We start from the raw sequence: 23,764 nt of genomic DNA, 5'->3' as shown, positions 1-23,764 counted from the left end.
ATCTTGCTCTCCTTACGTCAGTATACATCACATCAGTCTGTGACGCTGGCTTTGCGACATCTTGCGTGCCTTTAGGTTAACCGCGACCAACACTTACCATGCAATGACCACAAAAAATGGAGGCGACGGGGCTTGAACCCTGGACCTTTCACATGCGAAGCGAACGGTCTATCAACTGACCTATGGGCCCATGCACGACCAAGCTGCGCTATTCTCCATTCTTTGCCACTCTGATGTGCAAGGACACCATGGTAGGTTGGTTTGTAGCGGTGAAGGGACCAGAGTACAAAGGCGCGGACACGTTCATATACACAAGAGTTCCAAGTAGTTTCGATGCTCTGGTATTACAAATGCAAATTCCCTCTGTTTTTAACGTCTTAAACTGAAAGGGCCGTCACAAATTGTTCCGTTTTCACTCCTTGGCGACAATCACACAACACCTGAGGTAACAAGCACATCTCGAGCCCCATTGTGCACTCCATTGTTCATTCCAACTCAGTGCCTCGCTCTTTACAACTGTGTTCCACTTTTGTCGTCCAACTGCAAAACACTGGGCCACAACAACTTTCCGCGTCTCCATTGCACTGCGCATACTACAAAACGCTCCCCAAACTTGGCACTCACCCATGCAGCCGACTTTCCCGACTTTCCACGACACTCACGCAACGCTCACGCTAGTGACAGCCTTATTTATAGTTCGACGTCGCGCAAAAGCGAATGAGCACATTTCGCCTACGGCTTAGGCTGCCCTCCTAGTGTGGCATCTCGGTGTCTGCAGGCAGCGAGGGTCTGCAAGCTTCCTGTGTTCGCACCTATGTCACCTGTGCTTGATTGTCAGAGACAGACTATCGCAAAACATACAACTCACTCCATGAATTGATTGCTATTGCATCTGTTATCAGCAGTCACAACTAGCAACACCAGTAGCAGCCGACAGCACGCAAAGAATAAGAATGTGCAGTGGGATTTAAATGAACTCGGGCCAAGGCAGATCTTTACGATAGAGGGTTGAGAATCTTACGGGAACACTTGTACTGTTTCTAAATTAAGTGTAGGCGTTGGAGGAGGGTGCTTCCTGCGCACTAATAACAGCACGCTTGCCAGTTGTGGATGCTAATCATTCGCTTGTATCTTCCTAGACACATCTTCTGCCTGTGAATTATTCCACTTGCATGGCAAGGTGCGCTTGCTGTTGTGTTAAAAATTCTGGAGGCACTGGGTATCGATCACAGTACCTCTCGTTTACCAAGCTAGCGCTCTACCATCTGAGCTACGCCCGCACTCCCATGTGTAATGGTACTACATACAGCCATATAGACGACACAGACCCTTGCACTCCCATTATTCAGCAGACAAACACTACTCTCTATGTATCCGTGAGGGTGTCATTCAGGTTTTGTGCATTCTGTATCGAATGTTAGTTGGCCACAATGAAAGTGGCACGCATAACGTCGAAAATAGAGATCGTACACCGCTCTGAGTAAGACGAACGTGTTGCCCACTCTCTAGATTTCAATGAGGTTAAGCCGTGATACCTAAGACGGCTCTGCACTCGGTGACATCTCGATAACAGCCGGTCCCCACACTTACATCTTGCTCTCCTTACGTCAGTATACACCATATCAGTCTGTGACGCTGGCTTTGCGACATCTTGTGTGCCTTTAGGTTAACCGCGACCAACACTTACCATGCAATGACCACAAAAAATGGAGGCGCCGGGGCTTGAACCCTGGACCTTTCACATGCGAAGCGAACGCTCTACCAACTGAACTACGCCCCCATGCACGACCAAGCTGCGCTATTCTCCACTCTTTGCAACTCTGATGTGCAAGGACACGATGGTTGGTTGGTTTGTAGCGGTGAAGGGCCAGTGTACAAAGGCGCGGACACGTTCATATACACAACAGTTCCCAGTAGTTTCGATGCTCTGGTATTACAAATGCAAATTCCGTCTGTTTTTAACGTCTTAAATTGAAAGGGCCGTTATAAATTGCTCCGTTTTCACTCCTTGTCGACAATCACACAGCACCTGAGGTAACAAGCACATCTCGAGCCCCATTGTGCACTCCATTGTTCATTCCAACTCAGTGCCTCGCTCATTACTACTGTGTTCCACTCTTGTCGTCCAACTGCAAAACACTGGGCCACAACAAGTTCCCGCGTCTCCATTGCACTGCGCATACTACAAAACGCTCCCCAAACTTGGCACTCACCCACGCAGCCGACATTTTCCGACTTTCCACGACGCTCACGCTAGTGGCAGCATTATTTATAGTTTGACGTCGCGCCAAAGCGAATGAGCACATTTCGCCTACGGCTTAGGCCGCCCTCCTAGTGTGGCTGCCCGGTGTCTGCAGGCAGCGAGGGGCTGCAAGCTTCCTGTGTTCGCACCTATGTCACCTGTACTTGCTTGTCAGAGACAGACTATCGCAAAACATACAACTCACTCCATGAATTAATTGCTACGACATCTGTTATCAGCAGTCACAACTAGCAACACCAGTAGCAGCCGACTGCATGCAAAGAATAAGAATGTGCAGTGGGATTTAAATGAACTCGGGGCAAGGCAGATCTTTCCGACGTAGGCTTGAGAATCTAACGGAAACACTTGTACTGTTTCTAAATTAAGTGTAGGCGTGGGAGGAGGGTGCTTCCCGCGCACTAATAACAGCACGCTTGCCAATTGTGGATGCTAATCATTCGCTTGTATCTTCCTAGACACATCTGCTGGCTGTGAATTATTCCACTTGCATGGTAAGGTGCGCATGTAGGTGTGTTAAAAATTCTGTTGGCAATGGGTATTGATCCCAGTAACTCTCGCATGCTAAGCGAGCGCTCTACCAGCTGAGCTACGCCCACCACCCCCCTTCCTCCCGACGACTAATGGTGCTACATACAGCCATATAGACGACACAGACCCTTGCACTCCCATTATTCAGCAGACAAACACTACTCTCTATGTATCTGTTAGGGTGTCTTTCAGGTTTCGTGCATTCTGTATCGAATCGTAGTTGTCCACAATCAAAGTGGCACGTATAACGTCGAAAATAGAGTTCGCACACCGCTCTGAGTAAGACGAACGTGTTGTCCACCCTCTAGACTTCAATGAGGTTAAGCCGTGATACCTAAGACAGATCTGCACTCGATGACACCTCGATAACAGCCGGTCCCCACACTTACATCTTGCTCTCCTTACGTCAGTATACATCATAACAGTCTGTGACGCTCGCTTTGCAACATCTTGCGTGCCTTTAGGTTCGCCGCGACCAACACTTACCATGCACTGACCACAAAAAATGGAGGCGCCGCGGCTTGAACGCTGCACCTTTCAAATACGAAGCGAACGCTCTACCAACTGAGCTACGCCCCAGGCACGACCAAACTGCGCTATTCCCCATTCTTTGCGACTCTGATGCGCACGGACACGATGGTTGGTTGGTTTGTAGCGGTGAAGGGAGCAGAGTACAAAGGCGCGGACACGTTCATATACACAAAAGTTCCAAGTAGTTTCGATGCTCAGGTATTACAAACGCAAATTCCGTCTGTTTTTAACGTTTTAAATTGAAAGAGCCGTCACAAATTGCTCCGTTTTCACTCCTTGTCGACAATCATACAGCACCTGAGGTAAAAAACACATCTCGAGCCTCATTGTGCACTCCATTATTCATGCGAACTCAGTGCCTCGCTCTTTACTACTGTGTACCAATCTTGTCGTCCAACTGCAAAACATTGGGCCACAACAAGTTTCCGCGTCTCCATTGCACTGCGCATACTACGAAACGCTCCCCAAACTTGGCACTCACCCACGCAGCCGACTTTTCCGACTTTCCACGACGCTCACGCTAGTGACAGCATTATTTATAGTTCGACGTCGCGCCAAAGCGAATGAGCACATTTCGCCTACGGCTTAGGCCGCCCTCCTAGTGTGGCTGCTCGGTGTCTGCAGGCAGCGAGGGTCTGCAAGCTTTCTGTGTTCGCACCTATGTCACCTGTGCTTGCTTGTCAGAGACAGACTATCGCAAAACATACAACTCACTCCATGAATTGATTGCTACGGCATCTGTTATCAGCAGTCACAACTAGCAACACGAGTAGCAGCCGACTGCACGCAAAGAATAAGAATGTGCAGTGGGATTTAAATGAACTCGGGGCAAGGCAGATCTTTCCGACGTAGGCTTGAGAATCTAACGGGAACACTTGTACTGTTTCTAAATTAAATGTAGGCGTGGGAGGAGGGTGCTTCCCGCGCACTAATAACAACACGCTTGCCAATTGTGGATGCTAATCATTCGCTTGTATCTTCCTAGACACATCTGCTGGCTGTGAATTATTCCACTTGCATGGTAAGGTGCGCATGTAGGTGTGTTAAAAATTCTGTTGGCACTGGGTATTGATCCCAGTAACTCTCGCATGCTAAGCGAGCGCTCTACCAGCTGAGCTACGCCCACCACCCCCCTCCCTCCCGACGACTAATAGTGCTACATACAGCCACATAGACGACACAGACCCTTGCACTCCCATTAATCAGCAGACAAACACTACTCTCTATGTATCTGTTAGGGTGTCTTTCGGGTTTCGTGCATTCTGTATCGAATCGTAGTTGTCCACAATCAAAGTGGCACGTATAACGTCGAAAATAGAGTTCGCACACCGCTCTGAGTAAGACGAACGTGTTGTCCACCCTCTAGACTTCAAAGAGGTTAAGCCGTGATACCTAAGACAGATCTGCACTCGATGACACCTCGATAACAGCCGGTCCCCACACTTACATCTTGCTCTCCTTACGTCAGTATACATCATAACAGTCTGTGACGCTCGCTTTGCAACATCTTGCGTGCCTTTAGGTTCGCAGCGACCAACACTTACCATGCACTGACCACAAAAAATGGAGGCGCCCCGGCTTGAACCCTGCACCTTTCAAATACGAAGCGAACGCTCTACCAACTGAGCTACGCCCCATGCACGACCAAACTGCGCTATTCCCCATTCTTTGCGACTCTGATGCGCACGGACACGATGGTTGGTTGGTTTGTAGCGGTGAAGGGAGCAGAGTACAAAGGCGCGGACACGTTCATATACACAAAAGTTCCAAGTAGTTTCGATGCTCTGGTATTACAAACGCAAATTCCGTCTGTTTTTAACGTCTTAAATTGAAAGAGCCGTCACAAATTGCTCCGTTTTCACTCCTTGTCGACAATCATACAGCACCTGAGGTAAAAAACACATCTCGAGCCCCATTGTGCACTCCATTATTCATGCGAACTCAGTGCCTCGCTCTTTACTACTGTGTACCAATCTTGTCGTCCAACTGCAAAACATTGGGCCACAACAAGTTTCCGCGTCTCCATTGCACTGCGCATACTACGAAACGCTCCCCAAACTTGGCACTCACCCACGCAGCCGACTTTTCCGACTTTCCACGACGATCACGCTAGTGACAGCATTATTTATAGTTCGACGTCGCGCCAAAGCGAATGAGCACATTTCGCCTACGGCTTAGGCCTCCCTCCTAGTGTGGCTGCTCGGTGTCTGCAGGCAGCGAGGGGCTGCAAGCTTCCTGTGTTCGCACCTATGTCACCTGTGCTTGCTTGTCAGAGACAGACTATCGCAAAACATACAACTCACTCCATGAATTGATTGCTACGGCATCTGTTATCAGCAGTCACAACTAGCAACACCAGTAGCAGCCGACTGCACGCAAAGAATAGGAATTTGCAGTGGGATTTACGTGAACTCGGCGCAAGGCAGATCTTTCCGACATAGGCTTGAGAATCTTACGGGAACACTTGAACTGTTTCTAAATTAAGTGTAGGCGTGTGAGGAGGGTGCTTCCCGCGCACTAATAACAGCACGCTTGCCAATTGTGGATGCTAATCATTCGCTTGTATCTTCCTAGACACATCTCCTGGCTGTGAGTTATTCCACTTGCATGGCAGGGTGCGCATGTAGGTGTGTTAAAAATTCTGGAGGCACTGGGTATTGATCGCAGTACCTCTCGCATTCAAAGCGAGCGCTCTACCATCTGAGCTACGACCGCCCCCCCGAAGACTAATGGTGCTACATACAGCCATATAGACGACACAGGCCCTTGCACTCCCATTATTCAGCAGACAAACACTACTCTCTATGTATCTGTTAGGGTGTCTTTCAGGTTTCGTGCATTCTGTATCGAATCGTAGTTGTCCACAATCAAAGTGGCACGTATAACGTCGAAAATAGAGTTCGGACACCGCTCTGAGTAAGACGAACGTGTTGTCCACCCTCTAGACTTCAATGAGGTTAAGCCGTGATACCTAAGACAGATCTGCACTCGATGACACCTCGATAACAGCCGGTCCCCACACTTATATCTTGCTCTCCTTACGTCAGTATACATCATATCAGTCTGTGACGCTGGCTTTGCAACATCTTGCGTGCCTTTAGGTTCGCCGCGACCAACACTTACCATGCACTGACCACAAAAAATGGAGACGCCGCAGCTTGAACCCTGGACCTTTCACATGCGAAGCGAACGCTCTACCAACTCAGCTACGCCCCATGCATGACCAAACTGCGCTATTCCCCATTCTTTGCGACTCTGATGCGCACGGACACGATGGTTGGTTGGTTTGTAGCGGTGAAGGGAGCAGAGTACAAAGGCGCGGACACGTTCATATACACAAAAGTTCCAAGTAGTTTCGATGCTCTGGTATTACAAATGCAAATTCCGTCTGTTTTTAACGTCCTAAATTGAAAGAGCCGTCACAAATGGCTCCGTTTTCACTCCTTGTCGACAATCATACAGCACCTGAGGTAACAAACACATCTCGAGCCCCATTGTGCACTCCATTATTCATGCCAACTCAGTAACTCGCTCTTTACTACTGTGTACCAATCTTGTCGGCCAACTGCAAAACTCTGGCCCACAACAAGTTTCCGCGTCTCCATTGCACTGCGCATACTACGAAACGCTCCCCAAACTTGGCACTCACCCACGCAGCCGACTTTTCCGACATTCCACGACGCTCACGCTAGTGACAGCATTATTTATAGTTCGACGTCGCGCCAAAGCGAATGAGCACATTTCGCCTACGGCTTAGGCCGCCCTCCTAGTGTGGCTGCTCGGTGTCTGCAGGCAGCGAGGGTCTGCAAGCTTCCTGTGTTCGCACCTATGTCACCTGTGCTTGCTTGTCAGAGACAGACTATCGCAAAACATACAACTCACTCCATGAATTGATTGCTACGGCATCTGTTATCAGCAGTCACAACTAGCAACACCAGTAGCAGCCGACTGCACGCAAAGAATAGGAATGTGCAGTGGGATTTACGTGAACTCAGCGCAAGGCAGATCTTTCCGACATAGGATTGAGAATCTTACGGGAACACTTGTACTGTTTCTAAATTAAGTGTAGGCGTTGGAGGAGGGTGCTTCCCGCGCACTAATAACAGCACGCTTGCCAATTGTGGATGCTAATCATTCGCTTGTATCTTCCTAGACACATCTGCTGGCTGTGAATTATTCCACTTGCATGGTAAGGTGCGCATGTAGGTGTGTTAAAAATTCTGGAGGCACTGGGTATTGATCCCAGTAACTCTCGCGTACTAAGCGAGCGCTCTACCATCTGAGCTACGCCCACCACCCCCCTCCCGACGACTAATGGTGCTACATACAGCCATATAGACGACACAGACCCTTGCACTCCCATTATTCAGCAGACAAACACTACTCTCTATGTATCTCTTAGGGTGTCTTTCAGGTTTCGTGCATTCTGTATCGAATCGTAGTTGTCCACAATCAAAGTGGCACGTATAACGTCGAAAATAGAGTTCGGACACCGCTCTCAGTAAGACGAACGTGTTGTCCACCCTCTAGACTTCAATGAGGTTAAGCCGTGATACCTAAGACAGATCTGCAATCGATGACACCTCGATAACAGCCGGTCCCCACACTTACATCTTGCTCTCCTTACGTCAGTATACATCACATCAGTCTGTGACGCTGGCTTTGCAACATCTTGCGTGCCTTTAGGTTCGCCGCGAACAACACTTACCATACACTGACCACAAAAAATGGAGGCGCCGCGGCTTAAACCCTGCACCTTTCACATGCGAAGCGAACGCTCTACCAACTGAGCTACGCCACATGCACGACCAAACTGCGCTATTCCCCATTCTTTGCGACTCTGATGCGCACGGACACGATGGTTGGTTGGTTTGTAGCGGTGAAGGGAGCAGAGTACAAAGGCGCGGACACGTTCATATACACAAAAGTTCCAAGTAGTTTCGATGCTCTGGTATTACAAATGCAAATTCCATCTGTTTTTAACGTCTTAAATTGAAAGAGCCGTCACAAATTGCTCCGTTTTCACTCCTTGTCGACAATCATACAGCACCTGAGGTAAAAAACACATCTCGAGCCCCATTGTGCACTCCATTATTCATGCGAAATCAGTGCCTCGCTCTTTACTACTGTGTACAAAACTTGTCGTCCAACTGCAAAACATTGGGCCACAACAAGTTTCCGCGTCTCCATTGCACTGCGCATACTACGAAACGCTCCCCAAACTTGGCACTCACCCACGCAGCCGACATTTCCGACATTCCACGACGCTCACGCTAGTGACAGCATTACTTATAGTTCGACGTCGCGCCAAAGCGAATGAGCACATTTCGCCTACGGCTTAGGCCGCCCTCCTAGTGTGGCCGCTCGGTGTCTGCAGGCAGCGAGGGTCTGCAAGCTTCCTGTGTTCGCACCTATGTCACCTGTGCTTGCTTGACAGAGACAGACTATCGCAAAACATACAACTCACTCCATGAATTGATTGCTACGGCATTTGTTATCAGCAGTCACAAGTAGCAACACCAGTAGCAGCCGACTGCACGCAAAGAATAGGAATGTGCAGTGGGATTTACGTGAACTCGGCGCAAGGCAGATCTTTCCGACATAGGCTTGAGAATCTTACGGGAACACTTGTACTGTTTCTAAATTAAGTGTAGGCCTGGGAGGAGGGTGCTTCCCACGCACTAATAACAGCACGCTTGCCAATTGTGGATGCTAATCATTCGCTTGTATCTTCCTAGACACATCTGCTGGCTGTGAGTTATTCCACTTGCATGGCAAGGTGCGCATGTAGGTGTGTTAAAAATTCTGGAGGCACTGGGTATTGATACCAGTACCTCTCGCATACAAAGCGATCGCTCTACCATCTGAGCTACGCCCGGCTTACCCCCCCCCCCCCCCTCCAAAGACTAATGGTGCTACATACACCCATATAGACGACACAGACCCTTGCACTCCCATTATTCAGCAGACAAACACTACTCTCTATATATCTGTCAGGGTGTTTTGCAGGTTTCGTGCGTTCTGTATCGAATCGTATTTCGCCACAATGAAAGTGTCACGTAGAACGTCGAAAATAGAGTTCGGACACCGCTCTGAGTAAGACGAACGTGTTGTCCACCCTCTAGACTTCAATGACGTTAAGCCGTGATACCTAAGACAGATCTGCACTCGATGACACCTCGATAACAGCCGGTCCCCACACTTACATCTTGCTCTCCTTACGTCAGTATACATCATATCAGTCTGTGACGCTGGCTTTGGAACATCTTGCGTGCCTTTAGGTTCGCCGCGACCAACACTTACCATGCACTGACCACAAAAAATGGAGGCGCCGCGGCTTAAACCCTGCACCTTTCACATGCGAAGCGAACGCTCTACCAACTGAGCTACGCCACATGCACGACCAAACTGCGCTATTCCCCATTCTTTGCGACTCTGATGCGCACGGACACGATGGTTGGTTGGTTTGTAGCGGTGAAGGGAGCAGAGTACAAAGGCGCGGACACGTTCATGTACACAAAAGTTCCAAGTAGTTTCGATGCTCTGGTATTACAAATGCAAATTCCGTCTGTTTTTAACGTCTTAAATTGAAAGAGCCGTCACAAATTGCTCCGTTTTCACTCCTTGTCGACAATCATACAGCACCTGAGGTAAAAAACACATCTCGAGCCCCATTGTGCACTCCATTATTCATGCGAAATCAGTGCCTCGCTCTTTACTACTGTGTACAAAACTTGTCGTCCAACTGCAAAACATTGGGCCACAACAAGTTTCCGCGTCTCCATTGCACTGCGCATACTACGAAACGCTCCCCAAACTTGGCACTCACCCACGCAACCGACTTTTCCGACATTCCACGACGCCCACGCTAGTAACAGCATTATTTATAGTTCGACGTCGCGCCAAAGCGAATGAGCACATTTCGCCTACGGCTTAGGCTTCCCTCCTAGTGTGGCTGCTCGTTGTCTGCAGGCAGCGAGGGTCTGCAAGCTTCCTGTGTTCGTACCTATGTCACCTGTGCTTGCTTGTCAGAGACAGACTATCGCAAAACATACAACTCACTCCATGCATTGATTGCTACGGCATCTGTTATCAACAGTCACAACTTGCAACACCAGTAGCAGCCGACTGCAAGCAAAGAATAGGAATGTGCAGTGGGATTTACGTGAACTCGGCGCAAGGCAGATCTTTCCGACATAGGCTTGAGAATCTTACGGGAACACTTGTACTGTTTCTAAATTAAGTGTAGGCGTGGGAGGAGGGTGCTTCCCGCGCACTAATAACAGCACGCTTGCCAATTGTGGATGCTAATCATTCGCTTGTATCTTCCTAGACACATCTGCTGGCTGTGAATTATTCCACTTGCATGGCAAGGTGCGCATGTAGGTGTGTTAAAAATTCTGGAGGCACTGGGTATTGATCCCAGTACCTCTCGCAAACTAAGCGGGCGCTGTACCATCTGAGCTACGCCCGCCGCCCCGAAGACTAATGGTGTTACATACAGCCATATAGACGACACAGACCCTTGCACTCCCATTATTCAGCAGACAAACACTACTCTCTATGTATCTGTTAGGGTGTCTTTCAGATTTCGTGCATTCTGTATCGAATCGTAGTTGGCCACAATGAAAGTGGTACGTATAGCGTCGAAAATAGAGTTCGGACACCGCTCTGAGTAAGACGAACGTGTTGTCCACCCTCTAGACTTCAATGAGGTTAAGCCGTGATACCTAAGACAGATCTGCACTCGATGACACCTCGATAACAGCCGGTCCCCACACATACATCTTGCTCCCCTTACGTCAGTATACATCATATCAGTCTGTGACGCTGGCTTTGCAACATCTTGCGTGCCTTTAGGTTCGCCGCGAGCAACACTTACAATGCACTGACCACAAAAAATTGAGGCGCCGCGGATTGAACCCTGCACCTTTCACATGCGAAGCGAACGCTCTACCAACTGAGCTACGCCCCATGCACGACCAAACTGCGCTATTCCACATTCTTTGCGACTCAGATGCGCACGGACACGATGGTTGGTTGGTTTGTAGCGGTGAAGGGAGCAGAGTACAAAGGCGCGGACACGTTCATATACACAAAAGTTCCAAGTAGTTTCGATGCTCTGGTATTACAAATGCAAATTCCGTCTGTTTTTATCGTCTTAAATTGAAAGAGCCGTCACAAATTGCTCCGTTTTCACTCCTTGTCGACAGTCATACAGCACCTGAGGTAACAAACACATCTCGAGCCCCATTGTGCACACCATTCTTCATGCCAACTCAGTGCCCCGCTCTTTACTACTGTGTACCAATCTTGTCGTCCAACTGCAAAACACTGGGCCACAACAAGTTTCCGCGTCTCCATTGCACTGCGCATACTACGAAACGCTCCCCAAACTTGGCACTCACCCACGCAGCCGACTTTTCCGACTTTCCACGACGCTCACGCAACGCTCACGCTAGTGACAGCATTATTTATAGTTCGACGTCGCGCGAAAGCGAATGAGCACATTTCGCCTACGGCTTAGGCCGCCCTCCTAGTGTGGCTGCTCGGTGTCTGCAGGCAGCGAGGGTCTGCAAGCCTCCTGTGTTCGCACCTATGTCACCTGTGCTTGCTTATCAGAGACAGACTATCGCAAAACATACAACTCACTCCATGCATTGATTGCTACGGCATCTGTTATCAGCAGTCACAACTAGCAACACCAGTAGCAGCCGACTGCACACAAAGAATAGGAATGTGCAGTGGGATTTACGTGAACTCGGCGCAAGGCAGATCTTTCCGACATAGGCTTGAGAATCTTACGGGAACACTTGTACTGTTTCTAAATTAAGTGTAGGAGTGGGAGGAGGGTGCTTCCCGCGCACTAATAACAGCACGCTTGCCAATTGTGGATGCTAATCATTCGCTTGTATTTTCCTAGACACATCTGCAGGCTGTGAATTATTCCACTTGCATGGCAAGGTGCGCATGTAGGTGTGTTAAAAATTCTGTGGGCACTGGGTATTGATCCCAGTACCTCTCGCATACTAAGCGAGCGCTCTACCATCTGAGCTACGCCGGCCCCCCGGCGACTAATGGTGCTACATACAGCCATATAGACGACACAGACCCTTGCACTCCCATTATTCAGCAGACAAACACTACTCTCTATGTATCTCTTAGGGTGTCTTTCAGGTTTCGTGCATTCTGTATCGAATCGTAGTTGTCCACAATCAAAGTTTCACGTATAACGTCGAAAATAGAGTTCGGACACCGCTCTGAGTAAGACGAACGTGTTGTCCACCCTCTAGACTTCAATGAGGTTAAGCCGTGATACCTAAGACAGATCTGCACTCGATGACACCTCGATAACAGCCGGTCCCCACACTTACATCTTGCTCCCCTTACGTCAGTATACATCATATCAGTCTGTGACGCTGGCTTTGCAACATCTTGCGTGCGTTTAGGTTCGCCGCGACCAACACTTACCACGCACTGACCACAAAAAATGGAGGCGCCGCGGCTTGAACCCTGGACCTTTCACATACGAAGCGAACGCTCTACGAAATGAAGTACGCCCCATGCACGACCATACTGCGCTATTCCCCATTCTTTGCGACTCTGATGCGCACGGACACGATGGTTGGTTGGTTTGTAGCGGTGAAGGGAGCAGAGTACAAAGGCGCGGACACGTTCATATACACAAAAGTTCCAAGTAGTTTCGATGCTCCGGTATTACAAATGCAAATTCCGTCTGTTTTTAACGTCTTAAATTGAAAGAGCCGTCACAAATTGCTCCGTTTTCACTCCTTGTCGACAATCATACAGCACCTGAGGTAACAAACACATCTCGAGCCCCATTGTGCACTCCATTATTCATGAAAACTCAGTGCCTTGCTCTTTACTACTGTGTACCAATATTGTCGTCCAACTGCAAAACACTGGGCCACAACAAGTTTCCGCGTCTCCATTGCACTGCGCATACTACGAAACGCTCCCCAAACTTGGCACTCACCCACGCAGCCGACTTTTCCGACTTTCCACGACGCTCACGCAACGCTCACGCTAGTGACAGCATTATTTATAGTTCGACGTCGCGCGAAAGCGAATGAGCACATTTCGCCTACGGCTTAGGCCGCCCTCCTAGTGTGGCTGCTCGGTGTCTGCAGGCAGCGAGGGTCTGCAAGCCTCCTGTGTTCGCACCTATGTCACCTGTGCTTGCTTATCAGAGACAGACTATCGCAAAACATACAACTCACTCCATGCATTGATTGCTACGGCATCTGTTATCAGCAGTCACAACTAGCAACACCAGTAGCAGCCGACTGCACACAAAGAATAGGAATGTGCAGTGGGATTTACGTGAACTCGGCGCAAGGCAGATCTTTCCGACATAGGCTTGAGAATCTTACGGGAACACTTGTACTGTTTCTAAATTAAGTGTAGGAGTGGGAGGAGGGTGCTTCCCGCGCACTAATAACAGCACGCTTGCCAATTGTGGATGCTAATCATTCGCTTGTATCTTCCTAGACACATCTGCAGGCTGTGAATTATTCCACTTGCATGGAAGGTGCGCATGTAGGTGTGTTAAAAATTCTGTGGGCACTGGGTATTGATCCCAGTACCTCTCGCATACTAAGCGAGCGCTCTACCATCTGAGCTACGCCGGCCCCCCCGACGACTAATGGTGCTACATACAGCCATATAGACGACACAGACCCTTGCACTCCCATTATTCAGCAGACAAACTCTACTCTCTATGTATCTGTTAGGGTGTCTTTCAGGTTTCGTGCATTCTGTATCGAATCGTAGTTGTCCCCAATCAAAGTTTCACGTATAACGTCGAAAATAGAGTTCGGACACCGCTCTGAGTAAGACGAACGTGTTGTCCACCCTCTAGACTTCAATGAGGTTAAGCCGTGATACCTAAGACAGATCTGTACTCGATGACACCTCGATAACAGCCGGTCCCCACACTTACATCTTGCTCCCCTTACGTCAGTATACATCATATCAGTCTGTGACGCTGGCTTTGCAACATCTTGCGTGCGTTTAGGTTCGCCGCGACCAACACTTACCATGCACTGACCACAAAAAATGGAGGCGCCGCGGCTTGAACCCTGGACCTTTCACATACGAAGCGAACGCTCTACGAAATGAAGTACGCCCCATGCACGACCATACTGCGCTATTCCCCATTCTTTGCGACTCTGATGCGCACGGACACGATGGTTGGTTGGTTTGTAGCGGTGAAGGGAGCAGAGTACAAAGGCGCGGACACGTTCATATACACAAAAGTTCCAAGTAGTTTCGATGCTCCGGTATTACAAATGCAAATTCCGTCTGTTTTTAACGTCTTAAATTGAAAGAGCCGTCACAAATTGCTCCGTTTTCACTCCTTGTCGACAATCATACAGCACCTGAGGTAACAAACACATCTCGAGCCCCATTGTGCACTCCATTATTCATGAAAACTCAGTGCCTTGCTCTTTACTACTGTGTACCAATCTTGTCGTCCAACTGCAAAACACTGGGCCACAACAAGTTTCCGCGTCTCCATTGCACTGCGAATACTACGAAACGCTCCCCAAACTTGGCACTCACCCACGCAGCCGACTTTTCCGACTTTCCACGACGCTCACGCAACGCTCACGCTAGTGACAGCATTATTTATAGTTCGACGTCGCGCGAAAGCGAATGAGCACATTTCGCCTACGGCTTAGGCCGCCCTCCTAGTGTGGCTGCTCGGTGTCTGCAGGCAGCGAGGGTCTGCAAGCCTCCTGTGTTCGCACCTATGTCACCTGTGCTTGCTTATCAGAGACAGACTATCGCAAAACATACAACTCACTCCATGCATTGATTGCTACGGCATCTGTTATCAGCAGTCACAACTAGCAACACCAGTAGCAGCCGACTGCACACAAAGAATAGGAATGTGCAGTGGGATTTACGTGAACTCGGCGCAAGGCAGATCTTTCCGACATAGGCTTGAGAATCTTACGGGAACACTTGTACTGTTTCTAAATTAAGTGTAGGAGTGGGAGGAGGGTGCTTCCCGCGCACTAATAACAGCACGCTTGCCAATTGTGGATGCTAATCATTCGCTTGTATCTTCCTAGACACATCTGCAGGCTGTGAATTATTCCACTTGCATGGAAGGTGCGCATGTAGGTGTGTTAAAAATTCTGTGGGCACTGGGTATTGATCCCAGTACCTCTCGCATACTAAGCGAGCGCTCTACCAGCTGAGCTACGCCGGCCCCCCCGACGACTAATGGTGCTACATACAGCCATATAGACGACACAGACCCTTGCACTCCCATTATTCAGCAGACAAACACTACTCTCTATGTATCTGTTAGGGTGTCTTTCAGGTTTCGTGCATTCTGTATCGAATCGTAGTTGTCCCCAATCAAAGTTTCACGTATAACGTCGAAAATAGAGTTCGGACACCGCTCTGAGTAAGACGAACGTGTTGTCCACCCTCTAGACTTCAATGAGGTTAAGCCGTGATACCTAAGACAGATCTGCACTCGATGACACCTCGATAACAGCCGGTCCCCACACTTACATCTTGCTCCCCTTACGTCAGTATACATCATATCAGTCTGTGACGCTGGCTTTGCAACATCTTGCGTGCGTTTAGGTTCGCCGCGACCAACACTTACCATGCACTGACCACAAAAAATGGAGGCGCCGCGGCTTGAACCCTGGACCTTTCACATACGAAGCGAACGCTCTACGAAATGAAGTACGCCCCATGCACGACCATACTGCGCTATTCCCCATTCTTTGCGACTCTGATGCGCACGGACACGATGGTTGGTTGGTTTGTAGCGGTGAAGGGAGCAGAGTACAAATGCGCGGACACGTTCATATACACAAAAGTTCCAAGTAGTTTCGATGCTCTGGTATTACAAATGCAAATTCCGTCTGTTTTTAACGTCTTAAATTGAAAGAGCCGTCACAAATTGCTCCGTTTTCACTCCTTGTCGACAATCATACAGCACCTGAGGTAACAAACACATCTCGAGCCCCATTGTGCACTCCATTATTCATGAAAACTCAGTGCCTTGCTCTTTACTACTGTGTACCAATCTTGTCGTCCAACTGCAAAACACTGGGCCACAACAAGTTTCCGCGTCTCCATTGCACTGCGCATACTACGAAACGCTCCCCAAACTTGGCACTCACCCACGCAGCCGACTTTTCCGACTTTCCACGACGCTCACGCAACACTCACGCTAGTGACAGCATTATTTATAGTTCGACGTCGCGCGAAAGCGAATGAGCACATTTCGCCTACGGCTTAGGCCGCCCTCCTAGTGTGGCTGCTCGGTGTCTGCAGGCAGCGAGGGTCTGCAAGCCTCCTGTGTTCGCACCTATGTCACCTGAGCTTGCTTATCAGAGACAGACTATCGCAAAACATACAACTCACTCCATGCATTGATTGCTACGGCATCTGTTATCAGCAGTCACAACTAGCAACACCAGTAGCAGCCGACTGCACACAAAGAATAGGAATGTGCAGTGGGGTTTACGTGAACTCGGCGCAAGGCAGATCTTTCCGACATAGGCTTGAGAATCTTACGGGAACACTTGTACTGTTTCTAAATTAAATGTAGGAGTGGGAGGAGGGTGCTTCCCGCGCACTAATAACAGCACGCTTGCCAATTGTGGATGCTAATCATTCGCTTGTATCTTCCTAGACACATCTGCAGGCTGTGAATTATTCCACTTGCATGGAAGGTGCGCATGTAGGTGTGTTAAAAATTCTGTGGGCACTGGGTATTGATCCCAGTACCTGTCGCATACTAAGCGAGCGCTCTACCATCTGAGCTACGCCGTCCCCCCCGACGACTAATGGTGCTACATACAGCCATATAGACGACACAGACCCTTGCACTCCCATTATTCAGCAGACAAACACTACTCTCTATGTATCTGTTAGGGTGTCTTTCAGGTTTCGTGCATTCTGTATCGAATCGTAGTTGTCCCCAATCAAAGTTTCACGTATAACGTCGAAAATAGAGTTCGGACACCGCTCTGAGTAAGACGAACGTGTTGTCCACCCTCTAGACTTCAATGAGGTTAAGCCGTGATACCTAAGACAGATCTGCACTCGATGACACCTCGATAACAGCCGGTCCCCACACTTACATCTTGCTCCCCTTACGTCAGTATACATCATATCAGTCTGTGACGCTGGCTTTGCAACATCTTGCGTGCGTTTAGGTTCGCCGCGACCAACACTTACCATGCACTGACCACAAAAAATGGAGGCGCCGCGGCTTGAACCCTGGACCTTTCACATACGAAGCGAACGCTCTACCAAATGAAGTACGCCCCATGCACGACCATACTGCGCTATTCCCCATTCTTTGCGACTCTGATGCGCACGGACACGATGGTTGGTTGGTTTGTAGCGGTGAAGGGAGCAGAGTACAAAGGCGCGGACACGTTCATATACACAAAAGTTCCAAGTAGTTTCGATGCTCTGGTATTACAAATGCAAATTCCGTCTGTTTTTAACGTCTTAAATTGAAAGAGCCGTCACAAATTGCTCCGTTTTCACTCCTTGTCGACAATCATACAGCACCTGAGGTAACAAACACATCTCGAGCCCCATTGTGCACTCCATTATTCATGAAAACTCAGTGCCTTGCTCTTTACTACTGTGTACCAATCTTGTCGTCCAACTGCAAAACACTGGGCCACAACAAGTTTCCGCGTCTCCATTGCACTGCGCATACTACGAAACGCTCCCCAAACTTGGCACTCACCCACACAGCCGACTTTTCCGACTTTCCACGACGCTCACGCAACGCTCACGCTAGTGACAGCTTTATTTATAGTTCGACGTCGCGCGAAAGCAAATAAGCACATTTCGCCTACGGCTTAGGCCGCCCTCCTAGTGTGGCTGCTCGGTGTCTGCAGGCAGCGAGGGTCTGCAAGCCTCCTGTGTTCGCACCTATGTCACCTGTGCTTGCTTGTCAGAGACAGACTATCGCAAAACATACAACTCACTCCATGCATTGATTGCTACGGCATCAGTTATCAGCAGTCACAACTAGCAACACCAGTAGCAGCCGACTGCAAGCAAAGGATAGGAAAGTGCAGTGGGATTATGTGAACTCAGCGCAAGGCAGATCTTTCCGACATAGGCTTGAGAATCTTACGGGAACACTTGTACTGTTTCTAAATTAAGTGTAGGCGTGGGAGGAGGGTGCTTCCCGCGCACTAATAACAGCACGCTATCCAATTGTGTATGCTAATCATTCGCTTGTATCTTCCTAGACACATCTGCTGGCTGTGAATTATTCCACTTGCATGGCAAGGTGCGCATGTAGGTGTGTTAAAAATTCTGTGGGCACTGGGTATTGATCCCAGTACCTCTCGCATACTAAGCGAGCGCTCTACCATCTGAGCTACGCCGGCCCCCCCGACGACTAATGGTGCTACATACAGCCATATAGACGACACAGACCCTTGCACTCCCATTATTCAGCAGACAAACACTACTCTCTATGTATCTGTTAGGGTGTCTTTCATGTTTCGTGCATTCTGTAACGAATCGTAGTTGTCCACAATCAAAGTGGCACGTATAACGTCGAAAATAGAGTTCGGACACCGCTCTGAGTAAGACGAACGTGTTGTCCACCCTCTAGACTTCAATGAGGTTAAGCCGTGATACCTAAGACAGATCTGCACTCGATGACACCTCGATAACAGCCGGTCCCCACACTTACATCTTGCTCCCCTTACGTCAGTATACATCATATCAGTCTGTGACGCTGGCTTTGCAACATCTTGCGTGCGTTTAGGTTCGCCGCGACCAACACTTACCATGCACTGACCACAAAAAATGGAGGCGCCGCGGCTTGAACCATGGACCTTTCACATACGAAGCGAACGCTCTACCAAATGAAGTACGCCCCATGCACGACAATACTGCGCTATTCCCCATTCTTTGCGACTCTGATGCGCACGGACACGATGGTTGGTTGGTTTGTAGCGGTGAAGGGAGCAGAGTACAAAGGCGCGGACACGTTCATATACACAAAAGTTCCAAGTAGTTTCGATGCTCCGGTATTACAAATGCAAATTCCGTCTGTTTTTAACGTCTTAAATTGAAAGAGCCGTCACAAATTGCTCCGTTTTCACTCCTTGTCGACAATCATACAGCACCTGAGGTAACAAACACATTTCGAGCCCCATTGTGCACTCCATTATTCATGAAAACTCAGTGCCTTGCTCTTTACTACTGTGTACCAATCTTGTCGTCCAACTGCAAAACACTGGGCCACAACAAGTTTCCGCGTCTCCATTGCACTGCGCATACTACGAAACGCTCCCCAAACTTGGCACTCACCCACACAGCCGACTTTTCCGACTTTCCACGACGCTCACGCAACGCTCACGCTAGTGACAGCTTTATTTATAGTTCGACGTCGTGCGAAAGCAAATAAGCACATTTCGCCTACGGCTTAGGCCGCCCTCCTAGTGTGGCTGCTCGGTGTCTGCAAGCAGCGAGGGTCTGCAAGGTTCCTGTGTTCGCACCTATGTCACCTGTGCTTGCTTATCAGAGACTGACTATCGCAAAACATACAACTCACTCCATGCATTGATTGCTACGGCTTCTGTTATCAGCAGTCACAACTAGCAAAACCAGTAGCAGCCGACTGCACACAAAGAATAGGAATGTGCAGTGGGATTTACGTGAACTCGGCGCAAGGCAGATCTTTCCGACATAGGCTTGAGAATCTTACGGGAACACTTGTACTGTTTCTAAATTAAGTGTAGGCGTGGGAGGAGGGTGCTTCCCGCGCACTAATAACAGCATGCTTGCCAATTGTGGATGCTAATCATTCGCTTGTATCTTCCTAGACACATCTGCAGGCTGTGAATTATTCCACTTGCATGGCAAGGTGCGCATGTAGGTGTGTTAAAAATTCTGGAGGCACTGGGTATTGATCCCATTACCTCTCGCATACTAAGCGGGCGCTCTACCATCTGAGCTACGCCCGCCCTCCCGAAGATTAACGGTGCTACATACAGCCATATAGACGACACAGACCCTTGCACTCCCATTATTCAGCAGACAAACACTACTCTCTATGTATCTGTTAGGGTGTCTTTCAGGTTTCGTGCATTCTGTATCGAATCGTAGTTGTCCACAATGAAAGTGGTACGTATAATGTCGAAAATAGAGTTCGGACACCGCTCTGAGTAAGACGAACGTGTTGTCCACCCTCTAGACTTCAATGAGGTTAAGCCGTGATACCTAAGACAATTCTGCACTCGATGACACCTCGATAACAGCCGGTCCCCACACTTACATCTTGCTCCCCTTACGTCAGTATACATCATATCAGTCTGTGACGCTGGCTTTGCAACATCTTGCGTGCCTTTAGGTACAATTCTGAATCGAATCGTAGTTGGCAACAATGAAAGTGGCACATATCGCCTACGGCTTAAGCCGCCCTCCTAGTGTGGCTGCTCGGTGTCTGCAGGCAGCGAGGGCCTGCAAGCTTCCTGTGTTCGCACCTATGTCACCTGTGCTTGCTTGTCAGAGACAGACTATCGCAAAACATGCAACTCACTCCATGCATTGATTGCTACGGCATCAGTTATCAGCTGTCACAACTAGCAACACCAGTAGCAGCCGAGTGCACGCAAAGAATAGGAATGTACAGTGGGATTTACGTGAACTCGGCGCAAGGCAGATCTTTCCGACATAGGCTTGAGAATCTTACGGGAACACTTGTACTGTTTCTAAATTAAGTGTAGGCGTGGGAGGAGGGTGCTTCCCGCGCACTAATAACAGCATGCTTGCCAATTGTGGATGCTAATCATTCGCTTGTATCTTCCTAGACACATCTGCTGGCTGTGAATCATTCCACTTGCATGGCATGGTGCGCATGTAGGTGTGTTAAAAATTCTGGAGGCACTGGGTATTGATCCCATTACCTCTCGCATACTAAGCGGGCGCTCTACCATCTGAGCTACGCCCGCCCCCCCGAAGACTAATGGTGCTACATACAGCCATATAGACGACACAGACCCTTGCACTCCCATTATTCAGCAGACAAACACTACTCTCTATGTATATGTTAGGGTGTCTTTCAGGTTTCGTGCATTCTGTATCGAATCGTAGTTGGCCACAATGAAAGTGGTACGTATAATGTCGAAAATAGAGTTCGGACACCGCTCTGAGTAAGACGAACGTGTTGTCCACCCTCTAGACTTCAATGAGGTTAAGCCGTGATACCTAAGACAGATATGCACTCGATGACACCTCGATAAAAGCCGGTCCCCACACTTACATCTTGCTCCCCTTACGTCAGTATACATCATATCAGTCTGTGACGCTGGCTTTGCAACATCTTGCGTGCCTTTAGGTTCAATTCTGTATCGAATCGTAGTTGGCCACAATGAAAGATGCACGTATAACGTCGAAAATAGAGTACAGACACCGCTCTGAGTAAGACGAACGTGTTGTCCACCCTCTAGACTTCAATGAGGTTAAGCCGTGATACCTAAGACAGATCTGCACTCGATGACACCTCGATAACAGCCGGTCCCCACACTTACATCTTGCTCTCCTTACGTCAGTATACTTTATATCAGTCTGTGACGCTGGCTTTGCAACATCTTGGGTGCCTTTAGGTTCGCCGCGACCAACACTTACCAAGCACTAACCACAAAAAAATGGAGGCGCCGCGACTTGAACCCGTGACCTCTCACATGCGAGGCGAACGCTCTACCAACTGAGCTACGCCCCATGCACGACCAAACTCCGCTATTCCCTATTCTTTGCGACTCTGATGCGCACGGACACGATGGTTGGTTGGTTTGTAGCGGTGAAGGGAGCAGATTACAAAGGCGCGGACACGTTCATATACACAAAAGTTCCAAGTAGTTTCGATGCTCTGGTATTACAAATGCAAATTCCGTCTGTTTTTAACGTCTTAAATTGAAAGAGCCGTCACAAATTGCTCCGTTTTCACTCCTTGTCGACAATCATACAGCACCTGAGGTAACAAACACATCTCGAGCCACATTGTGCACTCCGTTATTCATGCCAACTCAGTGCCTCGCTCTTTACTACTGTGTACCAATCTTGTCGTCCAACTGCAAAACACTGGGCCACAACAAGTTTCCGCGTCTCCATTGCACTGCGCATACTACGAAACGCTCCCCAAACTTGGCACTCACCCACGCAGCCGACTTTTCCGACTTTCCACGACGCTCACGCTAGTGACAGCATTATTTATAGTTCGACGTCGCGCGAAAGCGAATGAGCACATTTCGCCTACGGCTTAGGCCGCCCTCCTAGTGTGGCTGCTCGGTGTCTGCAGGCAGCGAGGGTCTGCAAGCTTCCTGTGTTCGCACCTATGTCACCTGTGCTTGCTTGTCAGAGACAGACTATCGCAAAACATACAACTCACTCCATGCATTGATTGCTACGGCATCTGTTATCAGCAGTCACAACTAGCAACACCAGTAGCAGCCGACAGCACGCAAAGAATAGGAATGTGCAGTGGGATTTAAGTGAACTCGGCGCAAGGCAGATCTTTCCGACATAGGCTTGAGAATCTTACGGGAACACTTGTACTGTTTCTAAATTAAGTGTAGGCGTGGGAGGAGGGTGCTTACCGCGCACTAGTAACAGCAAGCTTGCCAATAGTGGATGCTAATCATTCGCTTGTATCTTCCTAGACACATCTGCTGGCTGTGAATTATTCCACTTGCATGGCAAGGTGCGCATGTAGGTGTGTTAAAAATTTTGGAGGCACTGGGTATTGATCCCAGTACCTCTCGCATACTAAGCGAGCGCCCTACCATCTGAGCTACGCCCGCTCCCCCGAAGACTAATGGTGCTACATACAGCTATATAGACGACACAGACCCTTGCACTCCCATTACCCAGCAGACAAACACTACTCTCTATGTATCCGTTAGGGTGTCTTTCAGGTTTCGTGCATTCTGTATCGAATCGTAGTTGGCCACAATGAAAGTTGCACGTATAACGTCGAAAATAGAGTTCGGACACCGCTCTGAGTAAGACGAACGTGTTGTCCACCCTCTAGACTTCAATGAGGTTAAGCCGTGATACCTAAGACAGATCTGCACTCGATGACACCTCGATAACAGCCGGTCCCCACACTTACATCTTGCTCTCCTTACGTCAGTATACATCATATCAGTCTGTGACGCTGGCTTTGCAACATCTTGCGTGCCTTTAGGTTCGCCGCGACCAACACTTACAATGCACTGACCACAAAAAATGGAGGCGCCGCAGCTTGAACCCTGGACCTTTCACATACGAAGCGAACGCTCTACGAACTGAGCTACGCCCCATGGATGACCAAACTGCGCTATTCCCCTTTCTTTGCGACTCTGATGCGCACGGACACGATGGTTGGTTGGTTTGTAGCGGTGAAGGGAGCAGAGTACA

At 49.0% G+C, this 23,764-nt stretch overlaps 3 non-coding genes across 3 annotated transcripts; all 3 read right to left on the bottom strand.

The window, feature by feature from the left end:
* Positions 1-1,707: 1,707 nt before the first annotated feature.
* On the bottom strand, positions 1,708-1,780 carry Trnaa-cgc (transfer RNA alanine (anticodon CGC)). Its single transcript has one exon. It is a non-coding gene; the product is annotated as a tRNA-Ala (tRNA).
* Positions 1,781-4,375: 2,595 nt separating this feature from the next.
* On the bottom strand, positions 4,376-4,448 carry Trnaa-agc (transfer RNA alanine (anticodon AGC)). The gene has a single exon. It is a non-coding gene; the product is annotated as a tRNA-Ala (tRNA).
* A 6,776-nt stretch (positions 4,449-11,224) lies between these two features.
* Positions 11,225-11,297, bottom strand: Trnaa-cgc (transfer RNA alanine (anticodon CGC)). The gene has a single exon. It is a non-coding gene; the product is annotated as a tRNA-Ala (tRNA).
* Between the last annotated feature and the right edge of the window lie 12,467 nt (positions 11,298-23,764).

This window comes from Schistocerca gregaria, chromosome 10 (assembly GCF_023897955.1).
Source record: "Schistocerca gregaria isolate iqSchGreg1 chromosome 10, iqSchGreg1.2, whole genome shotgun sequence".
NCBI lineage: Eukaryota > Metazoa > Arthropoda > Insecta > Orthoptera > Acrididae > Schistocerca > Schistocerca gregaria.
Note: the sequence above shows the minus strand (reverse complement) of the source record. Positions and strands in the feature narration are given on the sequence as shown.